Here is a 27,616-nt window from a genome sequence, read left to right on the forward strand (position 1 = left end):
GGAAAATGATAGAATAACTGAGAAAATTCTTACTATAGAAAGTTACTATGGTAACAAGGAAGATTAAAAAGTACCCTCAGAAGAGACAACAAAGTCAAAACACCTGCATCTAGAGCCTCAAATAAAAATGTGAATTTGTCTCAGGCTATCAAAAATCTCAAAGGGTTTTGAATATCAAGAAAGAGAAGTAGAGGAAAACTTGGGCAGAGAAATGAGAGTGGTACAAGAAAATCATGAAAAAGTCAACAACTTGGTAAAAGAGCTACAAAACAATACTGAAGAAAATAACACCTTAAAAATAGAATATGGAGGTGGAGACAAGAAGAGCAGAATAAAGGCCCAATCTGTCCCCCAAACACCTCTAAGTTCCTTTAAATAATGGCTCTAAAAAAATGTAGACCATCAGAAACACCCCAAAAGCTGAAGTAGAATTTTTCAGCAAAAGCAACTGAGAAGGTAAGCAGGCAAAGTCTGTGACACCAGTGTGGAAGTTCAGCGTGCCATCCTGGTACATGTTGTGCCAGCACAATCCTGGCCTGAGTCCCAGTCCTGGCTTCATACCAGTAAAGTAGGAAGGGTCTAAGGACTTGTGAATCAGCATCAGTACTAGTGGTTTCTAGACTTCTCAACCTAAATACACTAAAAAGGACTTAAAAGTTCAGCAGAAAAGGTTGTGGAACTAGGGTGGAAGTCTATTATGCAATCCCAGTGCAGGCCAAGCTAGCACAGCCTCAACCTCAGGTTCAGCACCAGCACCATTACCAGTAAAGTAGGACTCTGTTGTATTAGTACATTAGAACATACAGCTATTGGGGGGGGGAGGGGGAGAGTGCAGTGGGGAAACACTCCTAACAACTCCATGGCATTAAAGAGTGCTTTTGGTTAGATCTTTAGAATCCTTTCTGAAAATAAATGCACAAAACTCTTGGGACAATGCATCCTCCAACCTGGAAACAAAGCTCTACTTTAACAAATACTTAAAAACTAAGTAATAGGCTAGGAAAATAATCAGAAAACAGAAAACATTTTTGATCATAGTTACTATTGTGACAAGGAAGATCAAACTACACACTCAGAAGATAAAGTCAAAGCTTTTGCATCCAAGAAAAATAAAAATTGAACTCAGGCTATGAAAGCGCTCATAAGGGATTTTGAAATCAAGCAAAAGAGATAGAAGAAACATTAGGAAAATAATTGAGAGTGGTGCAAAAAAGAAATACAAAAAGCTAATGAGGAAAAGATTGCTTTAAAATGCAAAATTAATCAATTGAAAAAGGAAACACAAAGGCTTACTGAGAAAAATAATCCCTGAAAAATTAGAATTTAGCAAATGAAAGCTAATGACCTTAAGAGAAAACAAACAAACAAACAAACAAACAAAAAAACCATGTGAAATACCTCACTGGAAAAAATAACTGATCTAGAAAATAGATCCAGGAGAGATCATTTTAAAATTACAGGTCTACCTGAAGTCAAGATTGAAAAAAGATCCTGGACATCATCTTTCAAGAAATTGTCAAGGAAAACTATCCTAATATTCAAGAACCAGAAAGTAAAATAGAAATTGAAGGTATTCACCAATCATCTCCCAAAAAAGATCCCAAAATCATAAGTTCCAGGAATATTATAGCCAAATTCCAGAACTCCCAGATCAAGGAAAAAACACAAAACATTTGGAAAGAAACAATTCAAGTACAGTGGAGCCACAGTCAGAATAACACAAGATTTAACAGCTTCTACATTAAAGGACTTGAACGTTTCTAATATGGTATTCCAGAAGTTAAAAAAGGTTGGACTATAAAAGAATCAACAACCCAGTAAAATTAAGCATTATCTTTTAAGGGGGAAAAGATGGGCATTCAATGAAATAGAGGATTTTCAATCATTTCTGATGAAAAGACCAGAGCTAAACAGAAAATTTGATCTCCAAATATAACACTCAAGAGAAGCACTAAAAGATAAATGGAAAAAAAATTAAAGTTAAAATGTTTACATCCCTATATGGGAAGAAGATAAGTATAACTCCTTGAGAACTGTAAATTTATCAGGGCAGTTAGAATGGGGTTATACTTAAGAGAGTATAGCTATAAGTTGACTTAAATGTGATATAAAAAAATTAGGCATGGAAAATGGATTGTACTGGGAGAAGAGAAAAGGGAAGGTAAAATGGGGGTAAGTTATGCCACATGAAGACTTATTATATAATTGAGGAAAAGAAGGGAGGGGAATGAGCTTTATTTAAATTTTAATCTCATTAGATTTGGCTCAAAAAAGGAATTACATAGTTTGGTATAGAAATTTGTCTCACCCTGTAAGGTAATGAAAGGAAAGGGGAAAGAAAAGAGGGATGCTAATAAAAGGAAGAGCAAAAGTAAAAGGGGAAAGGGATAAGGAAAGGAGGGCTGAAAAAAGGGTAGGCAGACTGATGGAGGTGAAGGTCATAAGCAATACAAAAGTAAGGAGAGAAAAGGTAAAAGGAGGGAGAAAAATATAACTTTAAAAAGTAGAATAATGGGGAATATAGAATGAATCATAGTAACTATGAATTAGATGGAATGAACTCTCCCATAATTAAATTAATTAAAGCAATAAATAGGAACTATTTTGCACAATTGTATGCCAATAAATCTGACAGTCTAACTGAAATGGATGAATACTGACAAAAATATAGATTGCTCAGATTAACAGATGAATAAATAAATTACTTAAATTGTCCCATTTTTGAAAAAAAAAATTGAACAAACCCTCAGTGAACTTCCTAAGAAAAGATCTTCAGGGTCAGAACAACTTACAAAAGAATTCGGCCCAAACATTTTAAAGAACAATTAATTCCAATGTTATATAAACTATTCAAAAAATAGGAGATAGAGTCCAACTAAATGCCTTTAATAACACAAGCATATATGATGCTGATACCTAGACTAGCAAGGTCCAAAACAGAGAAAATTATAGACCAATTTCCCTAATGAATTTTATGCAAAAATCTTAAATAAAATATTAGCAAAGAGATGATAGTAGCTTGTCTCCAGGATAATACACTATGACTAAGTAGTCTTAATATCAGGAATACAAGGCTGGTTCAAAATCAGGAAAACTACCAGCACAGTTGATGAGCTCAATAACCAATCTAGCAATTATTGTATTATCTCAACAAATGCAGAAAAAGCTTTTGACAAAATACAACACCCATTCCTATTAATAATCGCTAAAGAGCATAGCAACAAATGGCATTTTCCTTAAAATGATAAGTAGCATCTATCTAAAACCATCAGCAAGCATTATATGTAACAAAGCTAAATTAGAAACATTTCCAGTAAGATCAGGGATGCAGCAAGTTTGCCCATTATTCCCACTACTATTCAATCTTGTATTAGAAATGTTAGTTTTAGCAATAAGAGAAGAAAAAGAAATTGAAGGAATTACAGTATATAACAGGGAAATAAAATTATCACTTTTTGCAGATGACATGATGGTATACTTAGAGAATCCTAAGGAACCAATGAAGACATTACTAAAAATAATTAACTTTAGCAGTGGCAGGATATAAAGTAAACTCACATAAATTATTGGCATTTCTAAATGTTACTAATAAAGTCCAACAATAAGAGATAGGAGAAATTCCATTTAATTTAATTTAATATAAAATATTTGGGAGTCTATTTGCCAAGAGAAAGCCAGAAACTATATGAACACAATTACAAAACACTTTTCATGCAAATAAGTAAGATCTAAACAACTGCAAGTACTTTAAGTGCTCGTGTCAAGCTTTGTCAAGCTAATATAATAAAAATGACAATTCCACCTAAATTAATCCCATACCAAACAAACTGCCAAGAAAATTACTTTATACAATTAAAAAAATAATTACAAAAGTCATCTGGAAGAAAAAAAGTTTAAGAATTTTAAGGGAATTAATAAAAAAATATGCGAAGATAGGTGGCGCCTAGCTGTATCAAACCTAAAACTATATTATAAAAAACAATGATCATCAAATTGGGAAAATATTTTTAAAAACAAAGGTTCTGACAAAGGTCTCATTTCCAAAATATATAGAGAACTGACCATAATTTATAAGAAACCGAACCATTCTCCAATTGATAAATGGTCAAAGGATATGAACAGACAATTCTCAGAGGAAGAAATTGAAACTATATCCACTCACATGAAAGAGTGTTCCAAATCACTACTGATCAGAGAAATGCAAATTAAGACCACTCTGAGATACCACTACACACCTGTCAGATTGGCTAAGATGACAGGAACAAATAATGACAAATGTTGGAGGGGATGTGGGGAAATTGGGACACTAATACATTGCTGGTGGAGTTGTGAAAGAATCCAGCCATTCTGGAGAGCAATCTGGAATTATGCCCAAAAAGTTATCAAACTGTGCATACCCTTTGACCCAGCAGCGCTACTACTGGGATTATATCCCAAAGAAATACTAAAGAGCGGAAAGAGACATATATGTGCCAAAATGTTTGTGGCAGCTCTTTTTGTTGTAGCTAGAAACTGGAAGATGAATGGATGTCCATCAGTTGGAGAATGGTTGGGTAAATTGTGGTATATGAAGGTTATGGAATATTATTGCTCGGTAAGAAATGACCAGCAGGAGGAATACAGAGAGGCCTGGAGAGACTTACATCAACTGATGCTGAGTGAAATGAGCAGAACCAGAAGATCACTATACACTTCAACAACAATACTGTATGAGGATGTATTCTGATGGAAGTGGAAATCTTCAACATAAAGAAGATCCAACTCACTTCCAGTTGATCAATGATGGACAGAGGTAGCTACACCCAGAGAAGAAACACTGGGAGGGGAATGAAAATTGTTAGCACTAATATCTGTCTGCCCAGGTTGCATGTACCTTCGGATTCTAATGTTTATTGTGCAACAAGAAAATGATATTCGCACACATGTATTGTACCTAGACTATATTGTAACACATGTAAAATGTATGGTATTGCCTGTCATCGGGGGGAGGGAATAGAGGGAGGGGGGGTAATTTGGAAAAATGAATACAAGGGATAATATTATAAAATATATATATATATATAATAAAAAAAAAAAAAAAAAAAAAAAAAAAAAAAAAAAACAATGATCATCAAAACCATTTGGTACTGGCTAAGAAATAAAATAGTGAAACAGTGGGATAGGCTAGGTTCACAAGACACAACAATAGTCAATGACTATAGTAAATCTAGTATTTGATAAAGCCAAAGACTCCAGCTTCTGAGATAACTCACTAACAAATATTTCTGGGAAAATGCAAAGTAGGATGTAAGAAACTAGACACTGACCTACATTTAATACCCTATACCAGGATAAGGTCAAAATGAGTTCATGATTTAAACATAGTAATACTATTAAAGCAAATTAGGAGAATAAGGGATAATCTACCTCTCAAATCTGTAGAGAAGGAAGGAATTTATGGCCAAAGATGAATTAGAGACATTATGAAATGCAAATTGAAAAATTTTGATGACATTGAATTTAAAAATTTTTATATAAACAAAACCAATACAGTCAAAATTAGAAGGGAAAATTAGTTGGGAAAAATTTTACATCCAGTGTTTCTGATAAAGGCCTAATTTCTAAAAAATATAGAAAACAGATTCAAATTTATAAGAATATAAGCCATTCGGGGCAGCTAGGTGGCGCAGTGGATAGAGCACCAGCCTTGAATTCAGGAGAACCCGAGTTCAAATCTGGTCTCAGACACTTAACACTTCCTAGCTGTGTGACCCTGGGCAAGTCACTTAACCCCAGCCTCAAAAAAAAAGAATATAAGCTATTCTCCCAAATGGTCAAAAGAAATGAATAGACAATTTTCAGATGATCAAATTTAAGCCATTTCTAGTCAATTGAAAAAATACTCCAAATCACTATTTTTTTTTTTTTTGAGTCTGGGGTTAAGTGACTTGCCCAGGGTCACACAGCTAGGAAGTGTTAAGTGTCTGAGACCAGATTTGAACACAGGTCCTCCTGAATTCAGGGCTGGTGCTCTATCCACTGCGCCACTTAGCTGCCCCTCCAAATCACTATAAATTAGAAAAATGCAAATTAAGACAACTCTGAGGTACCACTACACACTGCTCAGATTGGCTAAAATGACAGGAAAAGACAAATGTTGGAGGGGTTATGGGAAAGCTGGAACACAAATGCATTATCGGTGAATTTGTGAACCAATCCAACTATTATGAAGAGTAATTTGGAACTATGCTCAGAGGGCTATCAAATTGTGCATGCCCTTTGATCTAGCAGTCTCTTTACTGGGTCTGTGTCCCAAAGAGATCATTAAAAAAGGAAAAGGACCAATCTATGCAAAAATGTTTGTAGCAGCCCTTTTATGTAGTGGGCAGGGAACTGGAAATTGAGTGGATACTCATAGTTGGGTAATGGTTGAATAAGTTATAGTATATGAATGTAATACAATATTATTATTCTACAAGAAATAAGGGGCAGAGAGATTGTAGAAAAGCCTGAAGAGATTTACATGAAATGATGTTAAGTGAAGTGAGTAGAACAAAGAGAACATAGTAGACAGCAACAATAAGATTATGTAATCATCAATTGTGATGGACTTTGTTCTTTTCATCAATGAGGTGATTCAAAGCACTTCCAATAAACTCGTGATAGCAAAGAGTCATCTGCATCCAGTCATGATTTAAAAAAGATCCTGGACCATCATTTTTTAGGAAATTATCAAGAAAAACTGCCCTGATATTCTAGAGTCAGATGATAAAATAGAAATTGAAAAAAATTACCAATCACCTCCTGAAAGAAATCCCCAAAAAAAAGCTTCCAGGAATATTATAGCCAAATTCCAGAGCTCCAAATTCAAGGAGAAAATCTTGCAAACACCCAGAAAAAAATTAAAGTATCATGGAATCAGTCAGGAAAACATAGAATTTAGCAGCTTGTACAAAAAGATCCAAGGGCTTGTACAAAATAATCTAACATTCTGGTAGAATTACAATGAAAAAATAAATTATCCAGCAAAACTGTGTATAATTCTTTCTTTAGGGAAAAATGAATATTCAATGAAATAGAGGACATTCAAACATTCTTGGTGAAAAGATTAGAGTTGAACCGAAAATTTGACCTCCAAATACAAGACTCAAGAGAATCATAAAAAGGTAAACAGGAAAAAGAAATCATAAAGAACTTTAAGTTAAACATTCCCACATGGGAAAATAATATTTGTAACTCATAAGAACTTTCTCATTATTAGGGCAGTTAGGAAATGTATATATTGACAGATAACACAGGTGTGAGTTGAATATGAAAGGATATTTTAAAAAATAAAATTAACACTAATGTATACTGAGAGAGCAGTATACTGGGAGAAAGGGAAAGTTGGAAATTATCTCACAAAGAAGATGTAAGAAAAAGATTTACAGTGGAAGGAATGAAGGGAGGAGGTAGTGAGTTTACTTTTATAAGAATTTGTTTAAAGAGGAAATAGCATGCATAGTATTCGATTATGTATAAAAATCTATCCTCTCCTATGGGAAAGTAGAAGAGGAAGAGGATTAGAGAAAGAAGTGGAGTGATAAAAGGAAGAAAAAATTGGGGCAAGGATGGGTCAGAAACAAAGCACTTGGGAAGGAGAGAGTTAAAGGAAAAAGAGGGAGAAAGGTAAAAAGGGAGAAAATAGAAAGGAAGAAAATATACAGTAATCATACCTGTGAATGTGAACAGGATGAATTCATCCATAAAATGGAAGCAATTAACAGAATGGATTAAAATTCAGAATCCTACAATGTATTGTTTATAACAGACAAATATGAAGCAGAGCCAGACAGAGAAGTTAAAGATAAGAGACTGAAACAGAATTTATTATACTTTAACTGACATTTAAAAAAAAAAAAAAAAAAAAGCAGGACTAGCTATCATAAGCAATGTCAAATCTAAACAAGTGAAAAAATACCAAATGCTGATGGGTAGGCTGATGTCCCAATTTGTTGAAAAGAATGAAATTTAGGAAAATGGATTGAGGTTAAACACTCTACAGTAATAACTGATAGGTAGTCCTATGACCTTACAACATAGAACTGAATTAACAATAACAATGGGATTTAATTATTAAAATGTAAAATTTGGGGGGACACCAATATGAAAGGTGATAACTGTATGGTTGGTGTGTATATGTTATCTAACTCAATTAAGTGGCCATTATAACACACTCCCAAAAGGAGGAAAGGATTATTTGTACACAAATATTTATAGCATCTCTTTTTATGAATGCAGAGAATTGGAAATTGAGGGAATATCCATCAGTTGTAGAATGACTAAACAAACTGAGATATGTGATTGTGAAGGAATTCTACTGTGCTATAAGAAATGACAAGCAGGATGATTCCAGAAAAAATCTGGAAAGACAAATGAATTGATACTAAGTTTAGAAACAGGAAAATATTATATATAGTAATACTGTAGGATTATCAGATGTGAATTTTTTTTATCTTTTCTTAGTGATACAATCATCAAATACAATTTTAAGGGACTCATGAAGAAAAATATCATCCACCTTCTGAAAAAGAATTGACAAGAGGCTAAAAGCAGATTGAAGCATACTGTTTTTTACTTTTTTTTTTTTTTTGCCTGTTTCTTCTTTCACAACATGACTAATATAGAAAGATTTTTTGTATGATTGCTCATGTATAACATATATCAAATTGCTTTATGTTTCAGGAAAAGGGAAAGAGAGGAAGGGAAGGAGAAAATTTGGAATATAAAAATTTAAAAAACAAATATTAAAATTGTTTTTATATGTACTTTGGAAAAATAATATTCAAAGGACAAAAAAATCTATAGTAAAACTGTATATATGTGTGTGTATGTGTGTGTGTGTGTGTGTGTGTGTGTGTGTGTTTTTGTATGGAATTGTACTAACAGAGCCCTATAATTATGAGTTACATGAAAATATAACTAGAAAAAGACTACTTACTATTTTACTAAATATCTGTGTTATCTTGGCCAAATTACTCATCTCATTTCTCGTCTTTTATCTGTTAAATTGTCCTTTCACAGGTCTTTTCATACATGAAATTTTACGAAACCATGAATTTAGAACCATGTTTTTCTTTTTCCACCAATGTTACTAGTTAGCTGTGAGTTGTTAATTATTCAGTCAACAGCAGTTTTAGACCATTGATTAATAGTTATACTACCCCAGTAGCAGGGGTCACAGAAATACTAGATATGTCCCTTTTCTTTTTTTCTCTCTCCTGAGTTAAGAACAGTGTTGATCACCACTAATAAAAATCCATCATTAGGACATAACTAAAATGTCAGAAACCATTATCTAATTTTCATAATCTTTAGATGATGACTTAGGGCCTCCTCTGATACCATAGTTTGGGGGTGATGGAAAAAGTTGAAATTCAACTGGGACCTATGTGTTTCTAAATTGGGCAGTATCCTACAAAAGTCCCAATATGGTTGAGGTTTTGCTCTTCATCATTAATGCTCATAATCAATTATTTTTTACACTTGAGACAAACTCTAAAAACTATAACCTCTTTCCTTTGCCCACTAACTGAATTAAATCATGGAGGGAACGCTATAATTTTGTGTAGTTATTTATAAACTTAGTTAATCACATATGCTATTTTCTGCCTACACATAACCAAGCCAGAGTGTTGCTATTTTCAGAGAGGAAATCAAAGGAAAGGAATTACAATTACAAGTCAAATCCTAAACTAGGAAGTAAATATTCTAGGAGTTTTCCTGACACTAGCAGTCTTTCTTGTCCAACCTTCATTGTAATATGACTAAGAGCTATGAAGATCTCTTATATGAGTGGAAGAGAAGGCATGAGAGAGCTCTATTGACCTTTCATAATCTTGGTTTTCATGCTTTTCTGTCTCCCAAAAAGAAACAAACAGCAAGAAAAAAGATGAAAGTACTATGTTGTGATCCACATTCAGTCTTCATAGCTTTCTCCCTGAAAGCAAATGGCTCTTTTCATTACAAATCTATTAGAATTACCTTGAATCATCTCATTATTGAAGAGAACCAAGTTCATCATAATTGATCATCACATAATCTTGTTGCTGAGTACATTGTTCTCTTGGTTCTACTCACTTAGTATCAGTTCATATAAGTCTTTCCAGGCTTTTCTGAAATCAGCCTGAACATCATTTCTTATATAGAACATTCATCTAACGTAATTACCATTACGAAAAGGCCTGCTACAAACATTTTTGCACAAGTGGTTTTTCCCTTTTTCAAGATCTCTTTGTGATATAGACCCAGTAGACACACACTGCTGGATCAAAGGATAGGCACAATTTTATAACTCTTTGGGCGTAGTTCCAAACTGCTCTCCAGAATGGTTGGGTCAGTTCACAATCCACCAACAACTTGTTTCATTGGCTAAGGGCTTTAAAGGAATCAAAGAAATCTTTATTGAACATATATTATTAAGCTCTCTCTCTTCTCCCTTCACACACTTATGCCATGATAAGAGTAAATAGTTCTCTCTCTATTAGGCCTGGAAAAATAGAAAGGTAATGATTCAAAGTTCAGCACCTGCTATTCCTAAGGTAGAACAAAAGAACAGGTGATATTTCAAAAGCAAAGCAATAATGTTAGAATAAAAGTATAGGCATACTGAAGGAGTGTGCGAGGCCCCACAATCTTGCTATTTTCAAAAAATGAGATGATTGAAGCCAGTTCCAATGATCTTGTGATGAAGAGAGCCATCTACACTCAAGAGAAAAAAGGACTATGGGAACTGAGTGTGGATCACAACATAACATTCTCACTCTTTTTGTTGTTGTTTATTTGCATTCTATTTTCTTATTTTGTTTTCTTTTTTATTTTTCTAGGGCAACAACATAATTGTATAAATATGTATGCGTATGTTGGATTTAACATATATTTTTATCATATTTAACATATTTTGGATCACTTGCTATCTAGGGGAGGGGATGGGGGAATAGAGGGGGAAATATGAACACAAGATTTTGAAAGTGTTAATGTTGAAAAATTATCCATACATATCTTTTGGAAATTGAAAACCTTTTATTTAAAGAAAAAAAGTGAATTTAGAGTAACTAAGGTCTTGTCAACAGGTCTCTTCACTTCCTGGCAAATAGAGGGAGAAGAAACAGAAGCAGTTCAGATTTTACATTGTTGGGCTCAAAGATTACTATAGATGGTGACTGGAGCTTGCTCCTTAGAAGGAAAGCTATGGCAAATCTAGACAGAATACCAAAAAGAAGAAGCATGACCTTGCCAACAAAGGTCCATATAGTCAAAACCATGTTTTTTTCCCAGAGCAATATAGAGCTATGAGCATTATACTAGTAGGAAAGCTTAATACTTCAGAATCAATGCTTTCAAATTGTAATGCTAGAGAAAACTTTTAAGAGTCCTTTGGACAAGGTGGTTAAATCAGCTAATACTTAAAGAAATTAATTCATTTTCTGTACTGGAAGGTTAAATACTGGAGCTGAAGCTTAAATAGTGAAGCTTAAATACTTTGGCCACATGATGAAAAAATGGAACTCATTGGAAACGACCTGATGTTGGGAAAGACTAAAGGCAAAAGGAGAATGGGATGAAGAAGATTGGATGGTTAGATAGTATCAAGGAAATAGTGCATATGAACTTGGATAGACTTCAAGAGACAGTGGAGGATAAAAGGGTCTAGCATGTTATGGTCCATGTGGTCAAAAAGAATCCAATATGACTGAACAGAGTAACAAACAATAAAAGAGATATTCTCCCAAATCACAACTTCTTCCATTTCCCTTTTAGGTCCTCTTCTCTACCCCCTTCAAAATAGTTGCCTGTAACTGGTGATTGATTGATGAGGATCTTTCTCATTAATATTCTGTCAACAATGCTAATCTAGTGAAGTAAGTAGAAAAAGAACAAGGTATATCAGCTAGCCTAGTTTTAGGGTGGGGAGAGGCAAAGGAAAAAAAGATAGACTCATAGGAAAGAATCTCCACCAACCATTAAGGCAGCCATTAGAGTTCTTAAACCTTTTTAATGCCCCTTTGGTAGTCTGGTGAAGTCAATGGGTGTCCCTCAGAAATCCTAAACTAGGAAGTAAATATTCTAGGAGTTTTCCGGACACTAGCAGTCTTAACTTGCTTAACTTTCATTGTAATATGACTCAGGACTATGAAGATTTCTTATATGAGTGGAAGAGAAGGCATGAGAGAGAGCTCTATTGACCTTTCATAATCTTAGTTTTAAAAATTTTTTAATGTACAAAATAAAATCCATAGTTTTACAAAAGAAACTATGTTAAAAACAGGTATAATAGAGTTGTGGAATTTCAGATCATGTTCAGATCACAGAACATGGAGGCATCCAATTTTTCTGTGTTGCCTTACCACATGAGTGCAAGTTGTCACCTTTAAAACAACTAAAAATGGTGAAAGGGAAAGAACTTTCTTCCCTTGCTCTTTTTTTTTTTTTTTTAATTGTTTGGTTCAAAGAACTGGGCCTGGAGTTCTGAGTATTTTCTATGTTATTTATCTTTCCCTGTTAGGCTTATTGGCTGAGATATTTCTCCTGGAATCCTGGCTCTAAATTCATTATGAGTTGAACTCAACAGTCCAGTGGGAATTGCCACCAGTCCCTGAAAATGAAGAAAACAATACAGAACAGAAAAAGGAATCCTAGGTCCATTTGTCAGAGCCAGTCACTAAAAGAGAAAGCAGAGAAAAGTTCTTCCTCTTTTGCTGGCTCAGTTTATGACACCTATGCAGTAGACAAAATGTGATTTTTCATTTTCTGGACATAGCAAGATATAGTGTACAGGAAGACAGACTGTTCAAATCTGGCAGTTTTTAAAAACACAGCTTGTTCTGGCTATGCAATCAATCAAAGGGGGCTACCCATATTTTAAGGCTTCCTCTACATTAGATAATCTGACTATTATGATCTAAAGTCCTATTATATCCAAATCTACATTAAAATGTATGTATGTGTGTGTATAAAATTTAATTCGGTGTATGTATATATATATATATATATATATATATATATGTATATATAACTAGCACATTCCAGGTTAATTACCTTTATATTGGAGAATATCAAAAATGGGACATTTCAATAGATGTAGATAGGCATTTCAGTAGCAAAGTATAAAAAGATGACTGGATGAAGCAGGGGGCAGGGTGGGAAATATCTTAGTAAACCTTTTGAAAGTATTCCCATTATAAAATAGTTGCTAATTTATCTAGTGCTATCCTTCCCTTCTACTATGGAACTTTATTTTTCATTAAACAGTCACTGATTCTCCACATGCAGAATGCTGGGTGACTCAAGCTATTAGTTGAAAGAATGAATCAGTCAATAAAAGAATCCTTAAGCAATCTATTAACAATATAGTCTATTGTTAGATTTCCAAGATTGTGGCTGGAAATATTTCATAACAGAATTATCTCTCCTTTTGGGAATTATACTACTTCGTTGGCTTTTCTTACTGCCAAGTAGAATGTTTTGTTGGACAATGCCTATAAATCAGGAAGAAATAAAAATATATAGACATGGTTCAGCAACCCTCTTTCAACCTTGGATAAAATATTGAATATGAATTGAGTTCCTAGAATTCATTTATTACGATGAAAGGCACTTTAAAAAATAGTCCCATTGCAACCCACTGATGTATTTTTCTTAAATTGGAAAAAATTCAGATGAATGAGGCATTGTTTTTAAGTAGGTCCAATTTCATGATACACATCCTCTAAGATCTCACTGTCTAGAATCCTAGCTGTTACTGTTTATCTTACCACAATAGTGATATATAACAGCACTAATTTCTAAACCACAGCCGGGCAGATAAGAGAAGGGGAGAGGCCAGGTTATAGCAAATGAAACACAGTGGTTAACACATGTCTCAGAAGGATTGTGTTGGCAAGGTTGGACTGGCATAGCAGAAAAGGAGCCTCTGTATACTGGGAGTGCATTTTGAATTATTACCAACTCCATGGTATGATGGTCCCAAAGTATTTTTGAGCTTTTTACCTATGTCAAGGCCACCTGGAGCCTGGAAATGGTTTCAATGAATTTTCATCACAATGTATTGCAATAATATCAACTCTTTATTAATAACACTTTCTACCCTAAGCTTTTACACCAGTATATTGCTAAGAGGGAGGTTAAATAGAGTAGAACCCATAGGTGTGGTGCTGATATATATATGTTTTAGACTTTCCTTTAATTGATGCTAATTGTTTTGGCATGTTCATCATGACTTCTTTGCTGGTGCATTGGAAGCATACCTTCCTCATTTATCCAATTTTTTCATGAATAAAGAGTCTTTATATCTTTCCATCTTTCTGGGTCTTCCTAAGTAAATAACTCCTCAAAAAGTTATTGTTGCTCTATTTGATACTTTAGAATCCTATGCAAAAGTTGTTTTTTTTGTGTGTGTGTGTGTTTTTTTCCCCCCCATTGGCTGAAAGTTGAAACTGGCTTGACAATTCTGAAGCTTCTATTGTACAGTCTTTTCATTTTTTTCAAGATCCCTTTTAGAAAATCTTGTGATGCAAAAATTAATCTAAGTGTTTATCTTGTAGAGTCATAAGTGAATAGTGTTGGTCTCCTGCCGACTAGAAGGAACATGTTGGTTCTTAGTGTCCCCCAGACAAAATGTGAACCATGGTGACAGCTCTTTGTAACCTCTTAACCCTGACTATTTCTAGCCAAAATGTTGTGGTTGTTAAATGTTTACTGAAAATTCTTGGTATGCCCCTAGCTATCAAAAAAGGAACATCTGTGAATTTGAGGCAACAAATAAGAAGAGTATTATCAGTTGCCCTTTTCATTTTTACTTTTGGTAAACAAGAAAGCAATTCAATATTTTTATTTTAAAACATTCATAAGATTTGAAGACTTTAACCTTCCACTGAAAGCATTCAATTTAAAAGCAATTCTCTGTAAATCATGTTTTCTCCTATCATTAACCCCACTCTCCCAACTTCCATATCTAATTTTTCTTCTAACACTATATGCTAGTCAATTTTCTCTTGATGCCTTCTTACTGAATTCTATTTGCAGGCTAAAAGCTTCCAAGCATTCTGTTATGAGATATAATCATTCCCCCAAACCACCTTCTACACAAAACTGCACAGTAAAAATTAAGAGCTTTTGAGTGTTAGGGCACAACAAACACTCAAGAACTTTGTTAAACACATAAAAAGATAGGAACCTAGGTTTTATATATGTTAAATGGTTAAGAAATACACAAATAGTACAATAAATAGTGGCCTCTGATGACCCTTGGCTTTTCAAGCAAACCGGATAGCCTGCTGCAAATATGGGTTGTAGATGTAATAAAGGAAATGGGGTGTACTAGTCTTCCTCTGCTCACACTTCCTACTGCATCAAAAATACACAATAAATATAACATACATCTTGACAAGGACCTAAAGATTGCATGTGGAAATGGGTGTTTGAAAAGTTGAAGTTTGTGAGTTATTATGTAGTGGAGCAGTTTTCTGAATGCTCTTATTTTTGAAAAAGAAATTGAGCAGAAGCAAACTTGAAATATGATCAAATTGTTGCTTAATACATCAATCATGTTTGAATGAATTCACATTTTTGAAACACATAACAGAACTGACTGTACTTGGAAATCCTGTTCCCCTTCACCACACCAAATCAAATAGAAAAACACCCAAATGGAAGAAAAACAATGATGACTAGAAGAGAAAAAGTGAAAGAACCTACCACAAAAATAGCAAAGAATTAGAAACAAAATAGATGTCCAGTGCACAAGGAATAACTTTTAAAAATTGTGGCATATATATATGTATGTATATATATATACATACATATATATAAAGTGATAATATTCTCAAAAGAGAAAATAAATTACAAATATAACAATAATAGCATAATAATAGAAAAAGATGCTAAGGTTCCCTTCTCAGACCTGGAAAAATGTAAGAAAAAGATGATGATGAAAAGTTGTATAGAGCTAAAGAAAATGTCAGAAAATAAATTTAATAGATTAAAAAGACTTTTGAATGGGAAATATCAAAGAATGCAATTATGGGAAAAATCAAAGAATATAATTAATTGTTAATATACTATGGTACTTTTACAAAAAAATCAAATTGTAAGAGATAAATCTTGAAAAAACTTTAAAAGAAAAAAGTAACATTATTTTCAGATTATAATACAAAATTACAATTAATAGATGAAATGTTTGCAATAAATATAGACCTAAATGGAAACAAAATAACGACATCATGAATAAATGAGTTAAACAAAAAAATTGAAACAATGATAATTATTGAGTATGCAATTAAGGAGACTGATAAACTATCAATCTTAAAAAATGTACAAAAGTCTCTAGATTAGAGTAGAAGCAGAGAAACTGGAAAATACTGACTTAAAGACTGATAAGCAAAATTAAGAGATTTTTAAAAGAATAATAAAGCATAAAATAAACTATTAGGTACTAAGGTAAAGAAAAAGGAAAACCCAATTATAAAAATAAAAAAAGAAAGCGAGTTCAGAGCAATTGAAAAATAATATGAAACTACTTTAACTTTCCTTTTTACTTTATACATGTGTAAAACATAGAATTCTAAAGAAGTAGTTCAAGTATCCATAAAAATATAAGGCACTCAGTCTAATAAAAAATAAATATCTTAACTCACTCTTGGAGAAAAAAAATCAGTAAGCCATAAATATATTGCCAAAAGGAAGGGAACTATGAAATAATGGAGCTTTTGGATTGTCAATTGAAATCTATTAAAAATATGAAGCACGATTATTTCTTCTACACATTTTTTTCCAAAAGTTATATTTAGAAGGCACTCATCAATCCATTTCTTGATGAGAGGGAAGACTCAGTACAGAAAGATATAATCAATGTAGAAATATGAACACATTTGTAAGAGGAGTTTTGTTTTACTTTCCTTCTCAAATTAATAGGGAAGGATGGTGGATGAAAGAATAGGCAGAATTTTGTTGATTAAAAATTAATTTAAAAATGAAATTAAATTAACTTTCAGGGAAAAAAATGCTAATACTTTAGGGTAGCTATGTGACCCAATAGATGGAGAGTTGGATTAGGGAGTCAAAAAGTGTCGCAGACATTTCCTAGTTGTTTATCACTGGACAAGGATTTTAATTCATGGCCTCCTCATCTCTAAAACATGAAACATAATAATTTAGGGTTTCTGCCAAGATCAAACTTGGTAATATGTTTAAAATACTTATCAAAACTTAAAGCAATACATTTGTTGTTCAATCTATTTTTTCAGTTTGGTCTAATCCTTTGGGACCCCATTTGGGGTTTTCTTTGTAAAGATACAGGAATAAGTTTGCCATTTCCTTCTCTAGCTTATTTTACAGATGAGGAAACTGAGGGAAATGGGGTTAAGAAACTTGCTAAAGATCACATAGTAAGGGATCTAAGTCAGATCTGAACTCAGGAAGATGAGTCCTCCTTACTCCAAGCCTAGCATCATCTAGCTGCCCTAAAACAATATATAAATACTAGACATTATTATCACCTAAATTATCATGATAACTTCGCAGATATTCATGAGCCTTGATTACAAGACTAGATTTGAAGAATTTAGTGTTGAATAACGTGAAACAGAGGAATGATATGGATGACAACAGTAAATGGAAGAGTGCCACAGGAAAAAAAAAAGAGACAGGTTTTGCCTACTAGCAATTTTTCAAGAATCACTGGAATTTCTGTGAGCCTAAAAGTGGCACTCTCTGAAGTTGGCTTAAGCAGGAATTCATTAAAAAATATCTAGGGCACATTTGGTTGTTGTATAGTTGACTGGACATTATAGAGTTCTAGGGCTAGAAAGGACTTTAGAGAAATCCAATCCTTTATAGGTAAGATTAGAGTCGGGATATTTAGAAGTCTTCAAATATTTAGAATTTTGTCAGTTGGGCTATCCACTCCACTACAGATGACAACCTCTCTTTAATTAAGTAGATGATCTTTATTTGACATCCTCTAATTAGCCAAGTGATTAACCTCTTAAACACAGCTAAACTTGATTCTAATATAATAGACACAATTCACTCCTACATTCACACTCTAAGCTTTTCTAGCTTGGAAGTACTTGCCATGAGCTTATGTTCTTCTGGCACAAATTTTAAATAACCTGGAGTGAAAATGACTCTATAATGAAATTTTGGAGGACTTTAGTAAATTGAAAAGATCTCCTTAATCCATCAACCCTAATATGGTCAGTGGACACTTACAAGACCAATGAACAAAATCTAGGATAAAAGAATTATGTCATAGTTTGATGAAAGAAGTATGGAATCCAAGTTATGAGGATTACTTCTCCTGATGGCTTTATTAACAGCCACCTCAGTCCTACCTATACTCTATTCTTTTAATTATTCTATACACTGATGTCCCCAGGCCTAGCTAATTTTAAGGCTTTGCCATTTTCCACAGTTTATGTCAAATGACCTGCACAACACCTCAATCTCTTATGTCTGGAATGAAATTCCAATGTTGGGCAATCAGGTTCTGTCCTAAGATTTCTCTAGGAGCTCCTCCTGTTTTTCTGGTCTTTGAATAAAAGGAGTTCCTAGATTTTTTTTTTTTTTTTTTACTATGGAATTCCATAAAACTTGAGGTAGGGGAGAATCCAGAAATATATATTACTAATTTTCTCTCTTTTATTCCTTCTCCTTTTTCAATTAATTTATCTAAGTCTAGCAATTTTATCAACAAAGATAAAAATCCTACTCTTAGATGAGTACTATTTCAAAAGTCATTTGCAAAAAAGGCAACTGTTATAGTAAATAGGGTATTAGATCTCATGTCAGGACAATTGGAGTTTTAATCTTGCCTCATACTTAGTAGAATTTAATTTCTTTCAGTCTCAGTTTTCTTTTCTGTAAAGTGGGGACAACAATATTTCATAGGAATGTGAGAATTAAATGAGAAAATATATGCAAAGCATTTTGCAAGCATTAAAGGCAGTATATAAATCCTATTATTTTCTCTGACTTTTAGTTTCTTCTCTGAAAAACTTGTTTATAGCTAATTAGACAGCATAGAGTCTTACATCTAGAAAGGACCTTGGAGAATATGCAATTTCATTGTCAAGGGACATTTAGAAGACTTCAAATATTTAGAATTTTGTCAGTTTAGGGATAACTACATGGTGCAGTGGATAGAGCACCGCCCTGAAGTCAGGAGGACCTGAGTTCAAAATCTGATCTCAGACACTTAACACTTCCTAGCTGTGTGATCCTAGGCAAGTCACTTAATCCCATTACCTCAGTGGGAAAAAAAGAAGAAGCATTTTGTTCAGTTTGGGTATCCTCTTGAGATCAAGATTCATAGCATTCCACAGTGTGGGAAACCGCAGATGAAATATAAGAAATCAAGTTATTTGCTCTCTCTGTACTTTGGTGATTTCACAATTTGTTACTTTCCATTAGTTACTGATCTTCCTTCCAATTTTCTTCCTTTAACTTCCTTTTAAGTATTGGAAACTGGTTTTCATTTATTTGTTTATATCATCTTGTTCCAAATCTTATTCATAATTCTTCAAATACCAGGATTTTATTAAGTTCTATGATTGTATGGAAAAAAAATATAAGATAGGAAGAAATCTCTCCAGACACTGTGGAATCAATATGCTTTTAAAACACATATACACAAGATCAATCCATTCTGGACATATAAAATATTCACGGTTTTGCCTGGGAAGATAATTCAAAAGATTTATGAATATCAAATGTCATAATAAATTAAAGGTGCCAGTTTAAATGAAAAAATTAAGGATGCAATAAAGTCGATTTTATTAAGTATTATTTTATAATTAATGAACCACTAATAAATTAATTTCATATAGGAAAACAAGGGTTGGGTTCACTCCAAAAACTTTTATATAAATTGGGATCCATTTCCCAATTGTTAGTATGATAAATTAATCCAGGAATCTCTAGAAGAAACTTTTATCTGGAATCTCCCTATCACCTTGCAATTATATCTGAGAATTATAATAATTAAATACCTCTAGTAACTTCACTTTATAAAGAAAACTATTTATTGCCAAGATGAAATGTGTTTTACTTTAAGCTGAATGAAATTTCATGTTCAAATATAAGAGCCACCAACAAGTGAACACTAAAATCATCCTAAAATTAATTTATCCAGTTGTGCTATTATTACACTTTTTTTTTTTTTGTCTTTTGAGACAATAAATCATGAATTTACTTGAGATCAAAATCACAAGGCTAAACGAACCATGGTTTTAGAATGTTCTTAAAAGAAATGTATGTATTTCCACTGTATTATTCAATAAATATTCTTGCCAAACAAAGATGACAGAGTGTTCTTATTTGTGCTATTTCTTGTCATTGGCCCAATGGCATTCATAACCCCAACCACTACCTCTGTACTGACTACATTGGAGATAATCCAGGAGCTTGAGCCCAAAAGTCTTGGAATAGATAAATAAATAGCTTGATAAGGATGGAAAAGGGTGGAGAGTAAGACTGGACTTTGATTTCCAAGCTAAGGAGTTTGTCAGTTTATTTGGTATATAATATTCTTGGAGTCATGAATATTCTTTTGAAGAGGAGTGGCAAAATTAAGTCTTAAATAATAACCTTAATAATAGTAGCTGACATTTATTCAGTTCATGCTATAAGGTTTTACAAAGTACCATATATGGGAGACATTGTTGCCCTAACTGTGGGATGAGAAGGGGAAGGGAGAGCATGGCTAAACCAAATTTAAATGTAGTTAGAAAATACTTAATAAGATAAAAATGTAACAGAACATAGGTAATGTTAGTATATGGTTTTTCTAAGTCAGTATGCAGACATCAGATTTTTAATGACTGCATTTCTATTTGACTCTGACACCACTGCTTAAGATAAATTCAGTGGCTGCTTACATGATTAGAATAGAATACAGAGAGACTAGACGTAAAAACCAGTGAAAACTGGTTCAAGAATTCAGTTAAAGGTACTTGTGGATTTAATTGAAGGTGGATTCAATGGGAATTGCAAGGATAGGTCAGATTGTGAGATAAGTTGACAAGACTTGGGGGTAATGAAATGTGGAATCAAGCATAAAATGAAAATTTCAATTTTTGATGACTGAGAGAATGGTAATTCAATTTACATAAATAAGAATTTAGGAAGATAGGCAACTTTTGAATAAATGACAAATTCAGTTTTAGATATCTTTGGATCATGAGGTGATAATGTGATTTCTAGACAGTTTTATACACACACAGATTTAATAGATGTATAAATGTAATATATACATATAACATGTGTGTAAATAAAACACACACTTATAATTGTATAAATATACCATAAACATATAATACACATATGCTTTAATATATGTATATACATTACACAAACACATATGCATACATAAAACAAGAAGTTGGAGATGTCACCTGGACATAAAGGACTGGATGGCATTATAAAATTAAAGGCATTTATATAGAGGGGTAATAGTTGAAGCCTTTGGAATAGATGTTTTCCAAGAAGAGAGAGTTGAGAAAAATAAAAACCAGGCAAATAGAGTGTTAACATTTATGGAATCCATAGATGAAGGTGAACAAATAAAGGAGAAAAGGGAAAAGTGGTCAATGAACTATGAAAGTGAATTAGGAAGAGTATCTTATCATGCAAACCAAAGTAGGAGAAGGTTATCAAGGAGAAAGAGGTGATTTATCACCAAAAATAATAGATTGAAAATGGTGAGGACCATGGCAAAAACTAGGCATGGACCCACATTTAACACCACATACTAAGATAAGATCAAAATGGGTCCAAGATTTAGGCATAAAGAACAAGATCATAAATAAATTAGAGGAACATAGGATAGTTTACCTCTCAGACTTGAGGAGGAGGAAGGAATTTGTGTCCAAAGGAGAACTACAGCTCATTATTGATCACAAAATAGAAAAATTTGATTATATCAAATTAAAAAGTTTTTGCACAAACAAAACTAATGCAAACAAGATTAGAAGGGAAATAACAAATTGGGAAAACATTTTTACAGTTAAAGGTTCTGATAAAAGCCTCATCTCCAAAATATACAGAGGATTGACTAATTTATAAGAAATCAAGCCATTCTCCAATTGATAAATGGTCAAAGGATATGAACAGACAATTTTCAGATGATGAAATTAAAACTATTTCCACTCATATGAAAGAGTGTTCCAAATCCCTATTGATCAGAGAAATGCAAATTAAGACAACTCTGAGATACCACTACACACCTGTCAGATTGGCTAAGATGACAGGAACAAATAATGATGAATGTTAGAGGGGCTGTGGGAAAACTGGGACACTGATGCATTGTTGGTGGAGTTGTGAAAGAATCCAACCATTCTGGAGAGCAATCTGGAATTATGCCCCAAAAGTTATCAAAATGTGCATACCCTTTGACCCAGCAATGCTACTACTGGGCTTTTATATCTCAAAGAAATAGTAAAGAAGAGAAAGGGACCTGTATGTGCCAAAATGTTTGTGGCAGCCCTTTTTGTAGTGGCTAGAAACTGGAAAATGAATGGATGTCCATCAATTGGAGAATGGTTGGATAAATTATGGTATATAAATGTTATGGAATATTATTGTTCTGTAAGAAATGACCAGCAGGAGGAATACAGAGAGGTTTGGAGAGACTTACATCAACTGATGCTGAGTGAAATGAGCAGAACTAGGGGATCATTATACACTTCAACAATGATACTGTATGAGGATGTATGCTGATGGAAGTGGATATCTTCAACATAGAGAAGAGCTAATCCAATTCCAATTGATCAGTGATGGACAGAATCAGCTACATCCAGAGAAGGAACACTGGGAAATGAGTGTAAACTGTGAGCATTTTTTGTTTTTTGTTTTTCTTCCCAGATTATTTTTAACTTCCGAATACAATTCTTCCTGAAAAATTCGGTTCTGCACTTATATATTATACCTAGGATATACTATAAGATATTTAATATGTATGGGAATGCCTGCCATCTAGGGGAGGGGGTGGAGGGAAGGAGGGGAAAAACTCGGAACAGAAGGGAGTACAAGGGATAATGTTGTAAAAAAAAAAAAAAAAAACCTATGCATATGTACTGTCAAAAAAAGTTATAATTATAAAATTAATAAAAAAAAAAAAAGAAAAAAGAAAAAAGAAAAGAAAATGGTGAGGACCAGGAGCAGGCCATTTTGTTGTTTAGACAGTGGTCACACAGCAAGTTAAGTTTTTGAGGCTCTCTGGGGGGGAAAAAAAAAAGTATTATCTGACTCACTTTTAAATTTCATCTGCATTATTAACACTTTATTGCCTTAAGTCTAGACTATCAACATATTAAGATCTGATAAAGTAGCATTTGCTGACTTTTGAGGTATAAATTCTCACAGTGAAAATTTAACAGTTGGCTCAAGCAATGAATTGATATATACCCATAAACTGATAATCATAAAAAAAGAATAGCTTTCAAAGAAGGGCAGGGATTATAGCTAGATTCTCCCCATTCCTCAAAATTCAATTCGATAAACACAGGCATAATAAAAATCACATCTATGATGAACAACTTTTAAAATATTCTTGATTTTCACAAAACAACATGGAAAGGAGATTAGATTTGAAATTAGAGAAAAAACATTCAAATCCCAAGATCTAGCATATCACCCTAGCTACATAAACCATGGCTTTTCTTCTTTGTATGAGAGGTGCATCATCTTCATTTGGACATTTTTATTTGTTGAAAAGGTGAAAGGAAAAGGACCACTTGAGAAATAATCAGAAAAGCAATCTCTTGTTACAATGGGTAGAGCTGAAAGTAATAACTCAGATAAATGGGTACTTGATAGCTCCTCAGGGGGAAACATTTACTTTTGAGCCTAAGTAAGAGCAACAAATTTACATAACTATAAAGAACTTTGAGGCAGCTAACACAACCTAGCTAGGAAAAACCCTTAGGATCTTTGTAATCACTGAGAAAATTGTATATGGCCTATTTTGTGGTTTCTGATAGAACTGTTAGTTTTTTTTCTCATCCCAAGATAGAAGTGAGTCACTTAAAACCAGGGAGTGTCTTCCTGAAAAGCTTAACCCAAACCCAGCTGAGATCTGTTGAATTGAGAAAGACAATCTTTGAAGCTGCTGATTTTAGACATTTAATAGCCTTGTGACTCTAGACAAGTCATTTAACTACAAAGACCTCTGTTTCCTCATCTGTAAAATGGGTATAATAATAGCATATAAAGGTTGCTATAAGGGGAAAAATGAAATATTTGCAAAGCAATTTGCAAACCTTAAAATGTCATATAAATGCAAGTTATTATTGTTATGATATTTTAAAAAGATAGGACTTCTGGATGCTTCCAGGACCTAATCTGATTGAACAAAAACTATGTTATTTGAAAAAGCTGATTAGAGGAAAGGAGAATCTTCTGATGTGTGAAGAGCTGGTTGGAGAAAGGAAAGGCATGACTTCTTTACTCTTTACTGCCACCTGCAGTTTAAAATGTGGAAATCCCTCAGAGGTTTGGTTACCTTTATTGTCATTTAACAGTTTATGATGGAGAATCTCCCCCCCCCCCCAATTCCAATGAACTGACTTAATTAACTCTTCAAATTCCAGACTTAGGAAAATTGTTTCTGTTCCCCAAGCAAAGGAACAGACTTCAATAATTCTGTTTTGAATCTCTTTTTATTTTAAGAGTAAAAGCAGAATGATTTGGGTGTCCCAATATTAGCTTCTGGCAGAGAAAGTGTTTTGTTCAGCAAGAGAGGAAACAAGATCCTAAAAAAAGGATCAGTCTCACTGATCATGAGGTGACACATAATACAGACTATTCTCTAAGGAAATAAGATGTTAAGATCTAAGAGTTATTGCAGGCAGATTTTTTTTTTTTTTCTATTCATGTACCTTACCTACTGGATATATGCATATTTGGGCTTATTCCATACATCTCCATACATTAACAGAAGAGTAGCACCCAAGTTTATGACTCGACACATTATGATTAATATTTCTGCATTGGGTTTAGTAAGTGATTTCTTACGTTAGGTATTAGAGCAACTAGATGGTGTACTAGAGTATTGGTGTTGAAGTCAAGTGGACCTGAGTTCAAATACAGCCTCAGACACTTAACTCTTACTAGCTGTGAGACTGTGGCAAGTCACTTAACTCCATTTGCCTCAAGTAAAAAAGCAAAAGAGAGTTGAAAGTGTCATAATGACTACTTTGTTTAAATGTAAAACACACTGGTTGGGGTTTAGGATCTACAGTTGTGAGTTAGAGATGCAAACCCTCTCTACAACAGGGTTATCCCATAAACTCTAAAAGTGAGTTGTAGCAATATGTTATAACCTCATAAGGGAAACTAACTTTGACCAGAAAGCATATGTGAAATAAATGGGTCAGATCCCAAAGAGAAAGAGAAAAAGTTAGGGAAAAAGAAGATAAGATAGCACCATCCCTATGCTACATATAAAATAAGGCAGTTTAACTAAGATCCCTTCCAAGTCTAAATATCTGATCCTACTTATGAAATAAATTTTATAATCCTCATTTTGCAGAAGAGTATCCTGAGAAACTTGAAAGATACCCAGAAATGGAAGTGATTTGCCTGGGATCATGGCAAATTAAGGGAAAAGCAAGATTTGAACACATGGTTCTGAGAATACATATCCAGCTCTCTAGGTTATGTTGTTTCTAATAGGCAAAATGTAAGATTCTTTAGGGTGTGAGGATTCTGGGAAGATGGAAGAGTAGGTCAAAAAATTCCAGACTCTTCAAATTCCCCCCACCAAAAAAAAAAATACAGAATCACAGAAAACATGAAAGTGAAGGTAAAGCAGTTGTTCTTTTAGGACAACTTAAGAGGACCTCAAAAAAAAGTCTATTTCCAGGGGCAGAGATTCATCCTGCATGAAGTGCAAACACCTTCGGGTCTATTTTGTAGAATAAAACAAACAAAAACCTGTTGTCAGCTGAGATGGAAAACAGCTTCTCGGGTACTTTTACTTCCGGGACAGTGTGATGGTCAAACAACAGAGCAGGCAAAGATGGAAGGGTCCTCCACTGTCATAGGACACCAGGCTCAGCTGCGTTGACCAAACATGGTCCCAGGACTGCAGCTGTGGGAGAGAACAAAAGATTACACCTGTGGATATAGAAAAGGAGCAGGGATTCTACTAGCTGTGGGCATTTGTAGGATAGTGGAGGTCCTGGTTTCATTTACAGAAGTTAGTTGGTCACAGGAGGCAGGATGGCAGTGGTGGAAGAGCTTTACTGAATGGCATTGCCTGGGGCCCCTAGTTGTTGTTTGGGGGTGGAGAGGCAAGGTGGGTTCCCCTGGACAGAACTTAGAAAATAATACTAAAGAGTGCCATAAAATCTGAGGCACCATTTCTCATATCCTGGGATTAGATCTGATCACAAAAATAAGTTACTAAAAATACAACAAAAGTAAGAATGAGTAAGTTAAGGAAAAAGAATCTAACCATAAATAGGTACTGTGGGGATAGAAATCTGGGTTCACATGTAATTATATATATATATATATTATGTAATTTATATATAAATATATATATACTCTCCTCAATCTGTTAATTTTCCAGATATATATATATATATATATATACATATATATATATATATATATATATATATATATACACACACACACCCCCAACACACAAATAAAATTAAATAAAATAATGAAAAAAATAGAATATAAAATGTGAAACATGTTATTAGAAAAATAAATTAGAAAAATAATTTATCTGGAAAATTAACAGATTAAGGAGAAATTATGAATACATATGTATACAAATATATATATGTAATATTATATACATTAAAAATTGTTGTTCTACCTGAAAGTAAAGACCAAAAAAAGTCTTGATAAAATATTGCAAGAAATTTTTTCAGGAAAATTGCCCTGAAGATTGAGAATGAGAAAGTAAAGTAATAATAGAAAACATCTACCAGTTATTACCTGAAAGTGATCCCAGGATTGAAACTTACAGAAATATCATAGTCAAGTTTCAAAGCTCCAAGATTTAAGGAGAAAATACTACAAAAGCTAAAAGAAAATAAAAATACTAAAAAAGCTACGATTTAAATGCTGTGGAGTACAATCAGAATCACACAAGACCTAGCAGCATCTACATTCAAAAACCAAAGATCTTGGAACATAATACTTCAAAGAGCAAGAGAGCTCTTACCTAGCAAAGTGGAAAATTATTTTTAATGAAATGACTTTCAAATATTTATAACCAAAAAAATTCAAAACAAACCAAAAAAACCCACCCCAGAACTCAATGGAAAAATTCAACATGGAAGATTCAGAGAAACATAAGGTAAACATAAAAGACAAATTACAGGTGACTAAAGGTTAAACTGTTTACTTTTCATATGTGAAATTATTATCTTAATAATCAATAAAATATTTGTTTTATTATATTTTTATAAATTATATTATGCTATGTTATATAACACATTATAAATTATTATAAATAATAATAATAAAATCTTATGACTATATCATTATTACTTAGGTAGTTTGAAAGAAAGGTTTGGGCCCAAGCTAAGTATAATAGGGTGATCCTAAAAAAATTAATAAAACTGGGTAGGGAGTGGTA

General features: G+C 33.3%; 1 protein-coding gene across 5 annotated transcripts in view; it reads right to left on the minus strand.

The window, feature by feature from the left end:
• LOC141550644 (zinc finger protein 474-like) overlaps positions 1 to 27,616 on the minus strand; it is a 95,442-nt gene that overhangs the window by 49,987 nt on the left and 17,839 nt on the right. For all 5 annotated transcript variants that reach the window (XR_012484651.1, XM_074281512.1, XM_074281515.1 and 2 more), the window contains exon 2: positions 25,951 to 26,107. The gene's annotated coding sequence lies outside the window, so the exon portion shown is untranslated. The remainder of the gene's footprint in view (positions 1 to 25,950; positions 26,108 to 27,616) is intronic.

Source organism: Sminthopsis crassicaudata, chromosome 1 (genome assembly GCF_048593235.1).
Source record: "Sminthopsis crassicaudata isolate SCR6 chromosome 1, ASM4859323v1, whole genome shotgun sequence".
In the NCBI taxonomy this organism is placed as follows: Eukaryota; Metazoa; Chordata; class Mammalia; order Dasyuromorphia; family Dasyuridae; genus Sminthopsis; species Sminthopsis crassicaudata.